The sequence below is a fragment of the Mustela putorius genome, unplaced genomic scaffold (assembly GCF_011764305.1).
Source record: "Mustela putorius furo isolate JIRA1106 unplaced genomic scaffold, ASM1176430v1.1 tig00000738_pilon_pilon_pilon, whole genome shotgun sequence".
Lineage (NCBI taxonomy): Eukaryota > Metazoa > Chordata > Mammalia > Carnivora > Mustelidae > Mustela > Mustela putorius.
The window spans coordinates 7545781-7563055 of NW_025421463.1; the positions used below are offsets into that span (position 1 = coordinate 7545781).

Consider the following 17275-nt stretch of genomic DNA (forward strand, 5'->3'; position numbering starts at 1 on the left):
ATCAGATCACCTTTGACTTTGGAAAGACATCTTACAAAAAAAAAAAAAAATCCCAGGAAAGTCTCTGATTGGCTAGACCCAGGTCACATGCCCATCTCTGGACCAATCCCTATAATATCATAGGAGGAATGCCATGATTGGTCAGGACTGGGTCACATGCTCAGCCTCCTGGTAAGGAGGGAGGTGAGAGGGGGGATAGTCCCACCAGAACTGCCAGAAGAAGGGCAGTTCCTTGAAGGAAGAAAAACTGGATAGAAAAGGCAGCAAATGTCCACGCTTGCTATTTTCTGGGGTAAGTCTTGACTTTTTAGTTTCTCTTGTTTTTATGATACAGATGATCCTAGACTATACGAATTGCTATGGAACAACCTAGGGCTGAGTGTGGGAGTGTTTACAGATAGAACGGGGGTCAGCGGCAGACTCTGGGGCCAGGCTGCCTGGCTCTCACTGTGGTCTTGGGCAATTAATCCAGTTGCCTTATCTGCAAAATGGGCATAATAATAATGCCTACTTCATATCATTACTTTGAGAATGAAAGAAGTTAACCCATGTCAAGTGCGTTTGAGAGGTGGGTTGGCCTGTTGTAGGTTTTTGATAAATGTTAGCTCTTGTAGATGCCTAGAGAGAGGTTGTCAGCCTGACATGGGGCAGGATGGTAAGCGAAATGAGGGCACAACAGGAAATGGTGGGGCTTGTGGCAAAATGGAGAGGTTTGTCCCATATGAAGTGGGCAGCTGGTCCTTAGGACGAGCCAACTGTTGCCTTGAAAACATAAGAGTCTGGGATAACCAGATCTCTGTTTTTCAAGGATCACTGGATTTATAAATTTGAGTGTGATATTAATAAACAATTAGTTTAAAAAAAATAATTTACAAGGGGCACCTGGGTGGCTCAGTGGGTTAAAGCCTCTGCCTTCGGCTCAGGTCATGATCCCAGGGTCCTGGGATAGAGCCCCGCATTGGACTCTCTGCTCAGCAGGGAGCCTGCTTCTCCCTCCCTCTCTGCCTGCCTCTCTGCCTACTTGTGATCTCTGTCTGTCAAGTAAATAAATAAAAAATCTTTAAAAAAAATTTACAAAATGCTGAGCTGGAGAGCAAGGTAGACAACCCAACGGGTGTCTCTGACTCATGGCTTACCTGTTTGATGCCTTGGCTGCCAACACGTGATGGAGATATTCACCAAAACGTTAACAGATAGATTGCCCCTCGGTTGTGGGCTTTAAGGTGGTTTGAATTTTCTATATTCGTCTGAGGCTTGAACTCAGATCCCAGCTCTAGCAAGGTGGCCCGGGGCACGTGACCTGACCCTGCGAGTCGGCTTCCTTACAGTCGAAGGGAAGATAAGAACATCTCCTCCTTCTGGGCAGAGGAGGAGATTGCAAAAGCAAAACGTGTAAGGGTCGTGGGGCAGGATTCAGAGTACAGGTGTATTTGGGATAAAGCACCAGCCTGTATCAAGCGGTGCCCCCCAGCTCAGCTGTCTGAGAACGTGGAACCTCCCCAAATGTTTGAGTCTGAGCATGGGATCGCGGGGTGGAATTTCGAGGGGAGGGGAGATGTTAGGTAAGAGTCATCCTTGCACACTGAGTAGGCGGCCAGGATTTCCTGAGTGTGACCCTGAGCGCTGGGTGTTGGGGACGGAAAACTCAACAGCCACCGCCAAACCTCAGTGACAAAGCTGGAGCTGCAGGGGCTTCATTCAGACCCATTCAGTGAGGCCTCCCGGAGCAGGGATGCCCGTCCAGAGTCTTGGATATCTGTTAAAGAAAGGAAAAAATCCTATGGAAGGTCAAGCCAGAGCGTGTTCTCCAGGGGAGGTGGGAGGTGGGAAGGGTTCCAGGTTGAAGGAACAGCATGAACAAAGGCTCAGAGGCTTGGGATGGGAAGAAGGGTGGGATTGGGAGGAATCCGGATACCAGGCCCTAGTTCTGCCTCAGGTCTCCCCCTCCCCCGACTCTACCCTCCACTTAGGGGCTCCCTGACTCCCACTTCCCCTTTCCAACACAGGCGGCAGGGGTTTGGGGCTGGGACTGTAGTTTCTGCTGGGGACAGGAATAGGCATTTGCACATCAAGCATATGTACACGTGCGTGTCACGTGCACACAGGAGGTGGCCCCGGGCTCTACCTCCTCGAAAGCTCACTGGAGTGGGGCCTGGAAGAAGCAGAAGCCTCCAGGGCACCTCGGGGTCCGTGCTGTGGGATGGGATGGGGCCACGGTCTGGGGCAAGCAGGGGGCAGCGTCTCCGCTTCCCTCCCGGTTGCCAGATGGCAACACCCACCAGGGCTCTGCTGCTTGTCCCCTTTGGCCCAGGCAGGTCCCCGCTATCACCTGGAGGCCAGGGATCCTGGGGAACGGAGCATCTGGCATTTGCAGCTGCAGGTGGGAAGCAGGTTTCCCCAGCCAGGGAGGCGGGATGGAGGGGGCGGCTGGTGGTAACCAAGGTGTTAGCCTACGGGGGTCCTGGAGGGAAATGCTACTGCAGGGACAGGGTGCGGGGTGGGGGTGGGGAGGAGGGAGCAGGGGGAGGCCTGGGAGGAAACCAAGCAGGTCTGAGACCCCGAGGTGAGGGCCTTTGAAGAAGTGGTCAGCCGTGCCTCCGGTGGGTGTTGGGGAAGTGAAGGTCTCTGGGCGTCGGGTGCGTTAGCAGCTCGGGGTGGGAGGTGGTGAGGCAGGGGGAGCTGAGGAAGTGGAGGCAGAGAGCTGTGGTGTTGAGAACAGATCAAAAGGTAGGGTGCCCAGGAGCGGGGGCGGCGGTGGGCAGAGTGTTTTTAAGAAGGAGCAACTCTACTGGAGTCAAGGGCCGCTGGCAGGAGGGGCGGAGGGCCTGGGGCGGGAGGTGGTCAGCCCAACAGGAAAGGCCAGAAGATTCTCCTGGCCCAAGGGCACCTCCAGTATCTAATTTATAGACTTAGACACAGAAGGTCAGAGGGGCTGTGCCAACACGCAGCTGTGCCAACCGGCCCAGCTTTGGTTCTGACTTGTGTTCTTGTGGTTACAGCTGAGTCATATTTCTGGGACAGCAATTCGAGTTATTTAGGAAGCCACTTCTCTAGAGTTTTTGTCAGTCCTTCAAAGATTGGAATCTGATACTTGAGGATTTAAACTTACGGCATGTTCAGTCTACCTCAGAGGCTCTTTTTTTTTTTGCTCGAAAGTGTGATTATAGACTTTAACAAAATGATCTGTTGACACTTCCTGCCACTTTGGTGTCATCTCTGGGTAGTGCTGGAGCTGCCTGGGACAACCTGCTTTGAAAGCCAACTGGTCACATTATTTTTCTGCTTAAAGACCATCAGGGGTTTCCTGCCACCCTCCGGATGGCATTGAGACTCCACAACACGACTGGCAAGACCCTCTGGAAGTCGATTGCTGCCCGCTGGCCTGTGCTGCAGCACTAGGGACCATCCTCCTTTGTCTTGATCAGCCCATGTTCTCATGCCCCAGGACCTTTGTATATGCTACTCCGTCCACCTGACTTACTCTTTCTCCTCCCCATCTCTGGCCAACTGCTACCTATGCTTTAGGTTTTGGCTTAAACTGTGCTTTCTCTGGGCATTGTGTCCTAACCCAAATGCACATGGCTCCTGTGTACTCTGCCAGAATCCTAGAACCCAGCACCTTAACTGCTTGCTCAAAATTGGTTTTCATCACTGGAGCATGAACGCCCTGAAGGATGAGACTGGGTCTGTCTGATTGGCCTGTGGTGGCATTGTTGAATGAATAATAGCAGGGGTGGGGGGGGGCCAGGGATATCTCACATCAGCTCTAAGGGCCTGTGGATCCCTGACTGACAAAGGCCAGCGGCAGTCAAGTGACGTCTAACTAAGGCAGCCAGCTGCCCAGCAGGCTGGGGTCAGAGTGTCTTCCCCACTGTTGACCCGTGTCAGGTGGTAATGCTCCCTCCCAGCGCAGCTCTGGGAAAAAGTGAGAGCGAAGTCTATCAGCAGTTTCCAGCCGTTTCCAGCAGTTTCCAGCGTTGAGCTGGGACCCTCACCTTTGCTCTGAGGTCGGCCCTCCCCATATGGGCAGGGCAACTCTGTTCATCGGAACTGTTAGTTATCCAGAAGCTGGGTGAAATAGCCCAGCTTGTGAGCTCGTGACCCTCAAGTCCCCGAACATTTTGCTGGAAGGTCGTCAGGGGTGTCTGAGGTCTCTCCCCCAATGAAGAGAAAACCGTGGCAGGGGGCGGGAGGCTGGGAGCCCGAGCACTCTGAGGGTTGTTTTCATTCTTTTTTCCTACTGCCTTTCTATTCCCTCAGCGGCTCCTCAGGCTCCGTGTGCTGGGGAGGAGGCCACGTCTGGTTTCTCCGTGTGGCCCCAAGTCTATGGGGGTCCTGAGACAGGCCTGGCACAGACAGGGGACGCACCTTACCCAATGTCAGCACCTGGAGGGAGGGGAGAGAAAGAACTCCTGACTCCCACTTGCTAGAGCCTTCTATTTGGACCTGAGTTTTGAGGCCAAGACTTGGGGCCTCGCAGGTGGGGGTCCCAGTGGGGGGCATGAGGGCACAGAAAGAACACGGGGCTTGCTCTCAGACAAAGCCAGCCTTCCCTCACTGGCTCTGTCCCGCCTGGCCACGTGATGGGAGCTGGGTCACTTGGTCATGCTCAGCCTTGATCTCCAACTTTGCAAGATGGGACTTTTGCTCCCTTAGCCCTTAGACATGCTCGAATGCTTGTTCTCTCCTTCTCTGGGCTTCGGTTTCTTTTTCCACAAAACTGGAGGAAATGACATTTCCTATGGGGATGGGTGTGAGGGGTTTCATGGAAGAATACACTAAAGATAGCTGGCATTGGGCCAGCCGTGGGGCACTGGGAGTCAGCTGGGGGGTGTGGTAGGGGGCCCAGGGTGGCATGATAGGTGTCCCTTTGGTCGCCCCCTTCCTCGGAAACCCAGAGACCAAAGGCAGCTCGCGGGCTCCTCCCTGTGGTGGCTTCAAGGATGACACCCAGAGAAGCCACAGCCTGGGCCTTGGGGGTTGGGAGCGGGGGGGTGGATGGTGGGGGTGGGGGTGTCTTTGGGCAGTGACTGTGGCCAGGACTGGAGGCTGAGCAGAGCCCAGCAACCCTGACCCTGTCTTCCCTTTCTCTCTCCAATCTGTCCCTCATGACCCTCCATTGCTGGCCTCAGGTCAGCCGCGGAGGTGAAGTGGTGGGGCGGTGGCGGGGGGGGGGGGTGTTGGTAGGTGGGGCCCTGACCAAGGGGAGGTGGGTGAGGTCACACAAAGGCTGGTTTAGATCCTATCTTTATTTAAGTGGTGGGTATTTTGTCCACCATGATTTATTGTTTTGACTGATTAATACAAATATCACAAAATACTATTTAACTTGTTTTGAGTTCCCCTTTGATTGTGTGCCTGAGGTGATGGGGTTCCACACCTCACCCTCGCTCAGGTGTGTTGGGGGGAGGGGGCAGGTGGGGTGTGGCTGGGTTGTAGCTGGAGTTCCAGAAGGCTCTCATGGAATCCCCCTGACTATTCCTTTGTTCCCCCTCCCAGCCTCCCTCCATCATCCACCATCCATCCCTTCGTCACCTGTCCATCTGTCTATCTGTCCGTAGTTAAGAACTTGCATTCTGCATTCACATGGCCTGAGTTTGCATCCTGGCTGCCCATCCTGGGGAGCTCTGAAAATTAAAAATTTTCTGCATCAAAACCCAGCACCAGGGGTGCCTGGGTAGCTCATCAGGTTAAAGCCTCTGCCTTTGGCTCAGGTCATGATTCCAGGGTCCTGAGATCGAGCCCCACGTTGGGCTCTCTGCTCGGCAGGGAGCCTGCTTCCCTTCTTCTCTCTCTGCCTGCCTTTCTGCCTACTTGTGATTTCTGTCTGTCAAATAAATAAATAAATTTAAAAATAAAAAAAAAACCAGCATCAACAGAGTAAAAGGACAGCCCACATGTGAGAAAATATTTATAAATTTTATATCTGATAAGATATTAACACCCAGAACACACAGAGAACCCCCAAAACTTCTAAAATTAAAAAAACAAACAAACAGGGGCACCTGGGTAGCTTAGTTGGTTAAGTGTCTGACTCTTGATCTCAGTTCAGATCTTTTTTTTTTTTTAAAGATTTTATTTATTTATTTGACAGACAGAGATCACAAGTAGGCAGAGAGGCAGGCAGAGAGAGAGAGAGGAGGAAGCAGGCTCCCTGCTGAGCAGAGAGCCCGATGCGGGACTCGATCCCAGCACCCTGAGATCATGACCTGAGCTGAAGGCAGCGGCCCAACCCACTGAGCCACCCAGGCACCCTCAGTTCAGATCTCGATCTCAAGGCTGATCTTAGGGTCGTGAGTTCATTCCCCATGTTGGGCTCCCAGCACAGCGCCTACTCAAACAAAACAAAACAAACAAAAACCCAGCCTGATTAAAAAATGGGCAAAGGACTTGAATAGAGGTTTCTCCAGAGAAGACCTACAAATGGCCAATGAGGACGTGCAGAAATGCTCAACATCGCTCAAATCTGGGAGAGGCCGATCCAAACTCCAATGAGATACCACCTCACACCCATTAGGATGACTTTTATTAAACAAACCAAAAACAAGTGCTGGCAAGGATGTGGAGAAATTGCAACCTGTGGGCACTGTTGGCAGGAAGGTAAAATGGTGGAGCTGCTGTGGGAAACAGTATGGCGGCTCCTCCAGTAATGGAAAATAGAATCACCAGATGGTTTGGCAACTCCATTTCTGGGGCTCCACCCCAAAGAATGGAAAGCGGGGTCTTGGAGAGATAACTGTACACCCATGTTCACCACAGCAATATCCAAGGTAGTTAAAATGCGCCAACCACCCCCATGCCCCTGAGAGATGAATGAATGGATAAGCAAATGTGCAGCCTCCTCACGCCGGAATATTATTCAGGCTTAAAAAGGAAGGAGATCCTGCCATACGCTACAACATGGATGGACCTTGAGTTCTTGGTGCTCAGTGAAGGAAGCCACAAAACGACCAACACCGTATGATTCTACTTACATGACGTATTTAGACTAGTCAAAATCACAGAGGCAGAAAATAGGAAGGTGGGTGCCAGGGACTGGGGAAAGAGGGAGTGAGAAGTTAGTGTGTCACGACAGAGTTCCAGTCTGACAAGATGGCAAGGGCTTTGGGGACGAAGGGTGGTGCCGGTTGCATGACATTATGACTCTATCGAATATCGCAGAACTGTCCATGTAACATGGGTAGGACGGGAACTTTGATGTCATGTGATTTTATGGCTGCAGCAAATAGTAAAAATTAGCTCCTTCAGCAGATCTGGAGCTCCATGGCAAGATCTAGGTTGGGGAAATGTATCTGGGGGTCATAAACATGAGGATGACCGTGAGGTCACAGGACTGCAAGTGCCTGTTCATGGAAGCTTTGGATGGTCAAGTTCAGATCCCCACAGAAACCAGCCTTGTGGGGTCCAAGCTGCGAGAAGGACCCAGAACTGAAGATGAGGTCGGAGAGGTAGAAGGATAGGACGAGACTAGTCGGGGAAGGCAAGGGTGGGAGCTCGAGGTCTTGGTCATTGATGCTTATGGGGGCATCTGCTCTACCTTATTCAGAGGTAGGTCTTTTGGAACCGCCGCCCCTCCGCTTCCAGTCCACAGGATATATGAGGTTGACTCCATCCCTAGATCCAGGAACTGGATGGGGAAGGCAAGACGGATGTCCAGCTCGTAACATTCCATCTTCTGACTGTGGTGATTGGTTCAAGAGGGGACCAGTGACCAAGGTAGGGCCAATGTGATTCAACCGTGCGGTTTTTGCTGGAACAACTAGTAAAATGAGATTCCTTTTCAGTTGCGACTTCCAGGGGGGAGGATGATGCAAACCTGGGGCTCCTGGTGCCACCAGAGGGATCCTGACAGGACGTGAATGGGCAGATGGCGAGCAGAAGATGGAGTCTGGATGAGCTTCTGGATGCACCAAGACCTGAAGCCTGGACACCTTGACTACATAAACCAATGAAATCCTTTTATGGTTGTGACAAATATTAAAGATTGACTCCCTCAAGTCTCCCAATTTCCTTTCTCTGTGATAGAGTCTGGAAAACCACATCATTTCCCAGTGTCCTTTGTGGCCAAGGTGGCCATGTGATTCTGGCTAAGGAGGAATCCCTGGGGAGAGCATCCCTTCTTGAACAGAAGGGAATTCTCTCAGGAGAAGGCCATTTGGGCCCCCTTCCCCTCCCCTTTCTTGCCACTTGGCACGTGGCTGGGAGGCCGGGAGGCGCAGCCGCCACCTTGCAGCGACGACAGCAAGCGTGAGAGGCAGGACAAACGCTAGGAATGCTGGGGCCAAAACCCAGGATGAGCCTGGGCTCCTGATGGCATCACAGGGCTGCGGCTCCAAGCCTGGGCTGCCTGCTCCTGACATTTTGCTGAACGAGACAATAACCCAGTGCGTATTCAAGCCTCTGCTGCCAGGATTCTGCCGTGAGAGAGAGTCAGCGGATACCCAGAGCCGGGCAAAGGGACCCAAAGCAATGCAAGATGAGCATTTGGAAAGTACTTGAAAGGGGGTCTGTAGCCCCCAGGCGGGCGATGCCGAGAATCTGGGAGAATGGGGCCTGAGATGAAGCTGTGGGTCGGCTCACTTTGCCTTCTGCTCTTCCCCCTGTGTTGTGCTACCTTGAACCATAGAGCCTAGAAAGCTCAGAACGCCATTTCTCTCAGGTCCCTTCCAGCTGTGGTTGTGGCTGTGCCTTTGACTCTGCGGACAGAGGTCGGGAAGGTCTACCTGCCGCTCTTGGCAGCTGCACATTGAGGAGTGGTTGTAGCAGAGGCGGCCATGAACACGCAGGTGCCTCCAGTGGGAGATGGAAAGCGCAGGGGGACAAGGGCTGTCTCAGGATGGGTTTGGTGGGTGGAAGCTGAGCTCATCCAAAGGAGAGGTTGGTGGTTCCAGAATGTGGTCAGGGGAGGCGTGTGTGTGTAGGAAAGCACTCGGGGTTCAGCAAAAGGATGGTTGAGCTCACGGGATCTTGCTGAGCCTGAAGTGGTGTCCACAGGGGTAGATGGGGTGGGTCAGGAGGTCTAGGCTACTGGGTGGGGACCAGCCATGCATGTGGTAGGAGAGACAAAGAAGGAAGACATTAAGGGTCTTGTGCAGGGCGAGAGATCTAAGAATGGGCTGCTGGCTGGGAGTGCAGGGGGATGGGGGTCTGGGCAAGTGGCCCAAGAGAGGACAGGGCAGCTGGCGAGGAGGGGCTGAGGGCGGGCACGGGAGACCTGGACACAGATATGCCCCAGACGGGCATGTGTGGTAGAAGGGATTTTCCTGCCTCCTACCCCCTCCCAGTTCCTCTGTCGGGTATGGGGGAGGCTGGCAATGGAAGGGAGCTTCTGGTCACGCAGGTGGTCCTGCCTGTTTTGAGCGGGACTTCTCCCCTGGGAGACCTCCTGCAGCTTCGAGTATCTCTTCATGGGGACAACTCCAAGCTCATGGCTACCCTGGATCTTTCCCCTTGCTCCAGACTCATCAGGCAACGCACTCGACCTGCCTTTGTCTGACAGGCTTCTCGACTGAAATATCCAGAATAGAAGCCTTGAGTGCTGACCCTGCAAACCCTCTCCTCCCAATTACTGCTTTCTGGTTGAAGGGCACGTCCATCTTCGCAATGAAACTGGTGCCATCCTGCTGACTGCATCAGCAAATCCTATAGACCCCACAGAATACATCCTGGGTTCTGCCACTTCTCCTGTCCTCCGCCATCAGCTCCCTGGTTCTGGCCTTTGGCCCTCTTGCCTGGGCATCTAGGTGAGGGCAAACTCCCCAGCTTCTGCCCTTGTCCCGCTAGGGACTCTTCCTCACTTGGCCGCCAGGGGCGCCTTTGCAATGCGGATCCGTTTCCTGTTCATGGAAGGAAGGCGAGGTGGTCACTGGTGCTTCCAGACCCTTCCATCCCTCCCTCTGTGTGTGCCCTTCTTTGAGCTCCTTCTTGCCGCCTTCTTGCCACCTCTGAAAACACTTCGAACTCCTTCCCGTCTTTCCCCTCAGCGGGTCCTTCTGCCCGCTGTACCCTTTCCCCATCTTTGCAGAGCTCAGTCTGGCTTCTAATCACGTTGACTTTTCCCCTTCTCTTTCTCTTCTTCCTCGTCTCCCTTGTAAGCTTTTCGTGGCACTTTTCGCCACTTGTATTCTCATGATATGTACTAACTTGTGTATTGTCTGTGTCCCTAGCAGCCCCTGAGCTCCCTGGAGCAGGCACTTGGCTTTGACCACAGGGGCCTCGCACCCAGGACTGGCTTGTTACATATGTGTGGTGTGATCCGGCCCAGGGGACTTGCCGGCAGGAGGCCGTCCTCTCCTCACCCCCTCCGCAGGATTGAAAGTGTCTTCCCCTCCCCACTCAGCATCAGAGTCCCCTGGGCCGCCCAGCAGTGAAGCTGGCAGAAAGGCAGGAGTGAAGGGGTCAAATGGCCTGGCTCCAAGGAGGAGGAAGGGGACTTTGAGAGTCAAAACCCAAGACCCACCCACCCATTGGATAAGATGGGGAGGATACCATGCATGGAGTGGAGAAGCGCTCCCAAGACTCCTTGCCTCGCTCTGTCTAGAGCAGCGGTGCGTCCTTGGCTTGTTCTGTGCCATTGGTGTGCGTGCCTGAAGGCTGCCAGACATGCTGGGGTTGGGGTCTCTGTTCCTATGCTCCCATGAGAAGGCTAAGGAATGGGGAGGTAAGCAGAGGGTGCTGGGGCCCGGTGGGGGGTGGAGCAGGCACCCAATGCTGAGTCTTGGGGGAGAAATAAGATCCAGTCAGGCAGATGGGGAGGACAGGGATTTGGGGCGGAGGGAACGGCAGGTGCACGGCCAGGCTGAGTGTGGCTCTGAAGCTTCCAGGGGTCTGCCCAGGGCGTGATAGACAGACAGAGGTGTGGGGTTGGGGACCAGGATGGGGACCCTCCCTCCCTGAACCAGAGTGAGCCTCACACCGAGGATGAACAGGATCCCATTCACAGTTGGGAAAGCTCCCAGCCCCCCTCCCACAGCCCCCAGCACCAACACTCCCCTGCCTGCCTTCTTAGCTAAAGCTGTGGGCTGGAAGTGGGAGCTTAAGTGGACAAATAATAGGAGGGAGGGACCATGGGGGCCTCCAGGGGGGCCTGGGGCTGGAGACTGAGCGGAGGAACAAGGACCCATCCAGGAATAGTCAAACGGGTGAATGAATGTGTAGAAGCTAAAGGCAGCTTTTCAGGGAGCCAGAAGAAAATACACTGTCAAGATAAATGGCGCTGGTCACCGGGCAGCCACCTGGAAAACAAATTGCATCTGCTCTGTGCGGTGTAACCCAAATGTAAAAAGTTAAACCTTAACACTGCAAGCAGGTACGCTGTGGGAGAGCACTTTTAAAATGTGATTTCAGAGTGGCAGAGGCCTTTCTGAGAATCGCCAATGAACTGAACAATATCGATATGAAAATGTCTTCACGGCTCCAACCGCCATGAGGCCATGAGCGAAAACAGCGACGGAACGGGGGAAACACGACTCATGGGACGGACGGACAGCTCTTTTACCTAATATGGAAATCAATGAAAAGCCAGGACACCAAGCCAGAAAATGAGCAAAGGGTATAAAAACCCAGTTCACAGAAAAGGGAAATTGAAAGTTGCTTTTATCCCCCTGGTAAAGACGCTCACTCGTACTAAAAGGAATGCAAATCGACATTGGACTATCACTGCCTCCAGGAGCATCAGGAATAAGACAGTCTTCTGGAAGACTATTGGTGAGAACGAGGGAGATGAGCTTTCAGGCACTGCTAGGGCGAGAATGAATAGGTACTACCCCCCGCCCCACCACCAAGGTATTTGGCCCGAAGGACACCCCTGTCACCCAGCAGCCCTCCCAAGGGGGCGGGGCCTTCGGATACTCACACCTGGTGGAACTGCGCAGGCGCACTGTGGTACTGGGGCCTCACTGTGGGAGAAGTCAAAGGCGGGTAGGCTGGGAACCTACCTGCCCTTTCGTGGGAGCTAATCAGAGGCATCTGGCACGCCTCAGCAATGGCATTCAGCTGCAGAAATGAAGAAGGAAGCTCTACCTGAACGAACACGGAACAAACTTCAAGGTAAACAGTAAAGGAAAAGCAGCAAAGTGCAGGACACTGGGCAGCATGGGCTTCTTTTTGGGGTCAGAGAAAGGAAGTGAAGAATGCTTTTTTTTTTTTTTTCCTGCTGTTAGATCCCTGGAAGGACATACAAGAAACTGGCAATGGAGGTGGCCTCCTTAGGAAGGATTGGGTGGCTTGGTGGTGGGTCAGAAGGCTGACTTATCATGATAAGCTCTTTTGCATGGGACCAGGTGAATGTATTACTCGTTCAAGGGTAATGTGAAAATATTAAAATAGAACTACAAAACTTAAAAAAAAAATGTTTGCTGTCTAGGTCCCAGGTTAGGGGGTGCGGGATGGTTGTGTTGTACTGGGAGGGGAGGAAAGAGGGGATGTTGAGTTGGATGGTCCGATGGATGTCTGGGGTCAGGTGAGGGAATCTTCGGCAGGTCTGGGGATGGCGGTGGGAACCCTGGAGTGGCTGGGATGGTCCCGAGGGTGTGAAGAGAAAAGCCAGGACAGCGTCCCGAGGGTGTGAAGACAAAAGCCAGGACAGTGTCCTAGGAGCGGGTAAATGCAGTGGAGCAGCGGGGTACCTCTGCGCAGGAACCAGAAGGGGCTGCTCTGTCCACCCGTCAATTGTTACTAAAAAGAAGAAAGAAGAAGCAGACAGTGGCTAATGAGGGACGTTCAGCAGCATTCTCCAGAGGGGCTAAGTTGGGTTTATGCAAGAATGCACGGGTAGTTGAACACCAACAAAATGGATTAGTGTTATTCACATCTCCATAGACACAGAAAAAAAGCATTCGATAAAATTAAACACTTGTGATAAAAACAGAACAGAATTGTCATTACTAACAATAACAAGGAAACTTCTTTAACGGATAAGAATACCTGCCAAGAGCCTACATCATCTTTAATGGTGAAACCCTCGAAGCACTCTTCCAAAAATCAGAAATAAAACAGAGAGGATCACGGATTCTGTTCAACACCATGGTAAAGGCTCCAAACAACCCAAGACATTAATATTATAAAACTTGGGAAGGAAGAAGTAAAACTGTCATTTTCCACCAATAAGGGCTATCTACGAAGACAGTCTTAGACTTGTTAGTAACAAAATCTCTAGATAAATTATAACAAGAATTTCATCCGTATGGCATATAAGTATAATATAAGTCCAATATGCAAAATTTGACATTTTTCCGGCATAGAAGCAACAAACAGAAAATGCAATTTCAAAAGGTGTTCGTTATGATGACAGTGAAAGTAATAAGTTATCAAGGAATAAATCTGGTGGGAATGTGCATGACCTTTCTGGGGGGAAGTTATAAAACTTTATTGAAAGATATAAAGAGGAAATATAACATGTAAATGGGTAGGAAGCCTGAATATCACAAAGATGTCAATTCTGCCCAAGTTCCTCTATAAATTGAACCAGATTCTAATTAGAATCCTGACATGGTTCTTCTTGGAACATGACAAGCTTATTCTCAAATTCCTATGAAAGAGCAAATGGTCAGTGATAACCATTTTGAAGGAGTTCAAGAGAAGAGAATTTTTACCCTGCCAGATACAGAGACCTGGCAGAGGATTTCAGTAATTAAAGCAATGTTGTGTCGGCTTCAGGGAAGATGAGTAGACTCACAGGCAGAGGAGCTCGGGGTGGACTCACACCCGGGAAGACACCTGCTAGGGGACAGGTGGGCGGGCTGCGGCTCACTGGGGAAAGGCAGGCAGGACGCCTCAGTGAATCGTGCCAGAGCAGTTGATGGAAAAGACAAAATTAACTCCGTATCTCACCATATCCTAAAATCCACCCCAAGTGTGTAAAGCCTTAACATGAAAAGCAAAACTTTAAAAGCTTTATATTTTTTCGAGATTTCATTTATTTGGGGAAGCCTGGTGGCTCAGGTGTTAAGCATCTGCCTTTGGCTCAGGTCATGATCCCAGCATCCTGGGATCGAGACCCGCATCAAGCTCTGCATCGAGCCCCGTGCATCAGGCTCCCAGCTCTGTGGGAAGCTTGCTTTCCCTTTCCTAGTCTCCCTGCTTGTGTTCTCTCTCTTGCTGTGTCTTTCTCTGTCAAATAAATAAATAAAATCTTTTAAAATTTGAGAATGAGAGAGAGAGAGCATGATAGGAGAGGGGCAGAGGGAAGTGGAGGCTCCCCGCTGAGCAGAGAGCTTGGCGTGGGGCTCAATCCCAGGACCCTGAGATCATGACCTGAGCCAAAGGCAGATACCTAATGACTGAGCCACCCAGGTGCCCCAAAACTTTAAAAGCTTTAGAAAACATAAGAGAACATCTTTATGAAACGGGGGGTGTAGGGTAGGATTTCTTATGACTCAGTCCAAAAACAACATCACCAGGGAAGAAGTTTACATGAGGCTACATTCAAATAAAAACTATTAAAAGCCACAACTGATGAGATGACACCCCAAACACTGGAAAAAAGACATGTAATGCATATAGCAATGTAAATTTGGAAATCAGAGTATACAAAGAACTTCCCCAAATAAATATAAAATAATGGACCAAAAAAATATGAAGAGGCAATTTAGGGAACAGGAAACACACACAGCCAATAAACACTTGCAAAAATGCTAATGGGACCAGAAGTAAGTGAATATAAATTAAAACCACAATGAGAGGGGCGCCTGGGTGGCTCAGTTGGTTAAGCATCTGCCTTCAGCTCAGGTCGTGATCCCAGGGTCCTGGGATGGAGTCCTGCATCGGGCTCTCTGCTCAGTAAGGAGTCTGCGTCTCTTCCTCCCTCTGCCTGCTGCTGTCCCTGCTTGTGCTCTCTCTCTATCTCTCTCTGGGTCAAATAAATAAATAAAAGAAATATTAAAAATTAATTAAATAAATAAATCTACCCCCCCCCCCAAAAAAAACCCACAATGAGATGGTGGTTCACATCCATGAGGTTGACCAAAATGTAAAGCCTACAAGGCCAAGTGTGGCCGAGAATGTGGACCCCGAGCGCTCCTGAAGCATGACTCCTCACTCTATTGAAAGAAAAGATGTATAGGGCCTCTAGCTCTGGGGCTCTGTTTTAGAGAAACCTCACCCACCACCCCCAGGGGTCTGCATGTATCATAGCAGAGCTGTTTGTAAAGCAAGTTTTGCAAACCTCACTCCTATCCATCCACAGGAGATGGGATAAGTACATTCTGATACATTCACACCATGCAAGGTTACATCCCAGCAAAAATAACCCAACTAGAAGTAGAGGTTTAAACATTTACCAACACAAATCCTCAGGCTTGTGATAAGGAGGAGGGAGTGCCCAGATCTGAGTGGCCTGAGTTAGGGGACCTCTGGGAGGACCGTCTAGGAGGTGGATTGAGGCTGAAATGAACAAGGGTTTTGTAACAGTCCCAGGTGCCCAAGGATGGAAGAGACTGTCTCCTCAGGAAATGAGCTCCCCATCACTGGAGGTATGTGAGCAGGGCCAGGACGGCTGCTCTGTGGAACCAAGCGCTGGATACCAGTGGTGCAAGGGCGGGGTTGGGTAAACATGGCCTTGGTGATCTCTGCACGCATGCCCAGAGGCCCCGCGGTTCTGTGATTCAGTGTGGTTAAAAGAGGACAGGACTGAATGAGTAACCACACGGTGACACATTCCCGTTCGGGAGCCAGTCCGCTGGGGAGAGGGGATGGGCCCGGCTCAGGCAGCAACACGGCTGCATCTCCAAAACATGCTGGATGGAAGCAGCCTTCTGCAGAGGGTCCGTACTGCGCGATTCCATTTCTGTGAAATTCTAGAAAATGCCAAGTCATGTAGAACGACAGAAAACACATCAGAGCTTCTGTGTGTGGTGAGGGGAGGGAAGGAGCTTCTCACAGTGATCTAAGTGTCCGTGATGTTTTGTATCTTGATCATGGCGAAGGGTTCATGGGTGTATAGATCCATCAAAATGAATGGAACTGTACACTTTAAATGGATCTGTTTATTGAATATAAATTACATCTCAAGATGGACCCTTCAAAAAGAAGAAAAAAGATAAAGTGGGGAGGATTGGCACGGAGACCGGGACTGCGGCATCATTGTCCTGGTCACAAGGACTGGGCCTCAGTTTCCCTATCTGTGAAAGGAGGGAGAACCTATATAAGGAGAACTTATTCACCTCCATTGTAGTGGCCACAAGTGTGTCCTCCTGGGCAAGTCAGGGAGCCTCTCTGTGTCTTGGTTTCCTCATCTATAAAGTGGGGGAACAGCGCCCCCTCCAGTCATGTACTCAGAGCTGCGAATCTCATGCTGGAGGCACACCGCTGTGGCCACTGTCCTTCCAGTCCTACAGCCACCCGGATGCTGCCGTCCAGGCTGCTCACTTCCCATCTTGTTCCTCTGCCAATCCTGGCCTGTCCACACAGCCTGCGGGCTGCCTGCAGATGGGGACATTCCAAGAGAGCGGTTTCAGGGCACCTGGGGCACTCACAGTGAAGCGCGAGTTCTTCGGGGCCAGCTTTCTAATCTGTGGTTTTGTTCTCTGAAGTAGCAAGCCCAGTGCTAGGTATTCAAGCGGTGTATCATCGGAGGCATGCAGAATGAAGGAGGGAGTCTGATGGCCTTAAGTCAGGGAGGATTTTGCTTGGGTTGTCTGGAGAAGTGGCTTGCTCAGCTTGGAGGACCACTAGGGCCCTGTATGGTCGGGCAGACTGTTCACTGCAAAAGGAAGTCCCGCCCTACAGGGGAGAACAGGGGATAAAACCCACACATGTTACCCTTCCCAAGTCATACCATGTCTCCCCAAAGAGGTGCATTCTTCTTTTTTTTCTTTTCTTTTCTTTTTAAATAAATAAACGTTTTGTTCTGGAACAATTTTAGATGTACAGAAAAGACAAAAAGATAGTAAGAGAATTCACCTCTAACCGTCACCCAGTTTCCCCTTACATCAACCTCACTTACGTAACCACCGTACCTTTGTCAAAACTAAGAAATGAACATTGGGACAATACTGTCAACTCAATATCAGACTTTATTTGGATTTTCCCACTTTTCCCACTAACGTTCTTTTTCTGTTGCAGGATCCAAGCCAGGATATCACATCGCATTTAGGTTTTGCTGTCATTGTTTAGGTCAATGGGGGTTGCTCTAGGGACGAGCAGTGGATGGGACAGAGAAGGTCGGAACAGCGGGACACCCAGAAGAAAGTCCTTAGGGGGTTTGTGAGGGAGGAAGCCCAGGGTGGGTCCTGGAGGGGGGTGGGGCCACTGCCCTTCCTGACCCGGTCTAAGCACC

At 51.3% G+C, this 17275-nt stretch overlaps 1 long non-coding RNA gene across 1 annotated transcript; it reads left to right on the top strand.

Annotated features, from left to right (window-relative positions):
* Positions 1–2091: 2091 nt before the first annotated feature.
* Positions 2092–7997, top strand: LOC123393102. Its single transcript, XR_006607837.1, has 2 exons — positions 2092–2380; positions 7785–7997. It is a non-coding gene; the product is annotated as an uncharacterized LOC123393102 (long non-coding RNA).
* The last annotated feature ends 9278 nt before the right edge of the window (positions 7998–17275 follow it).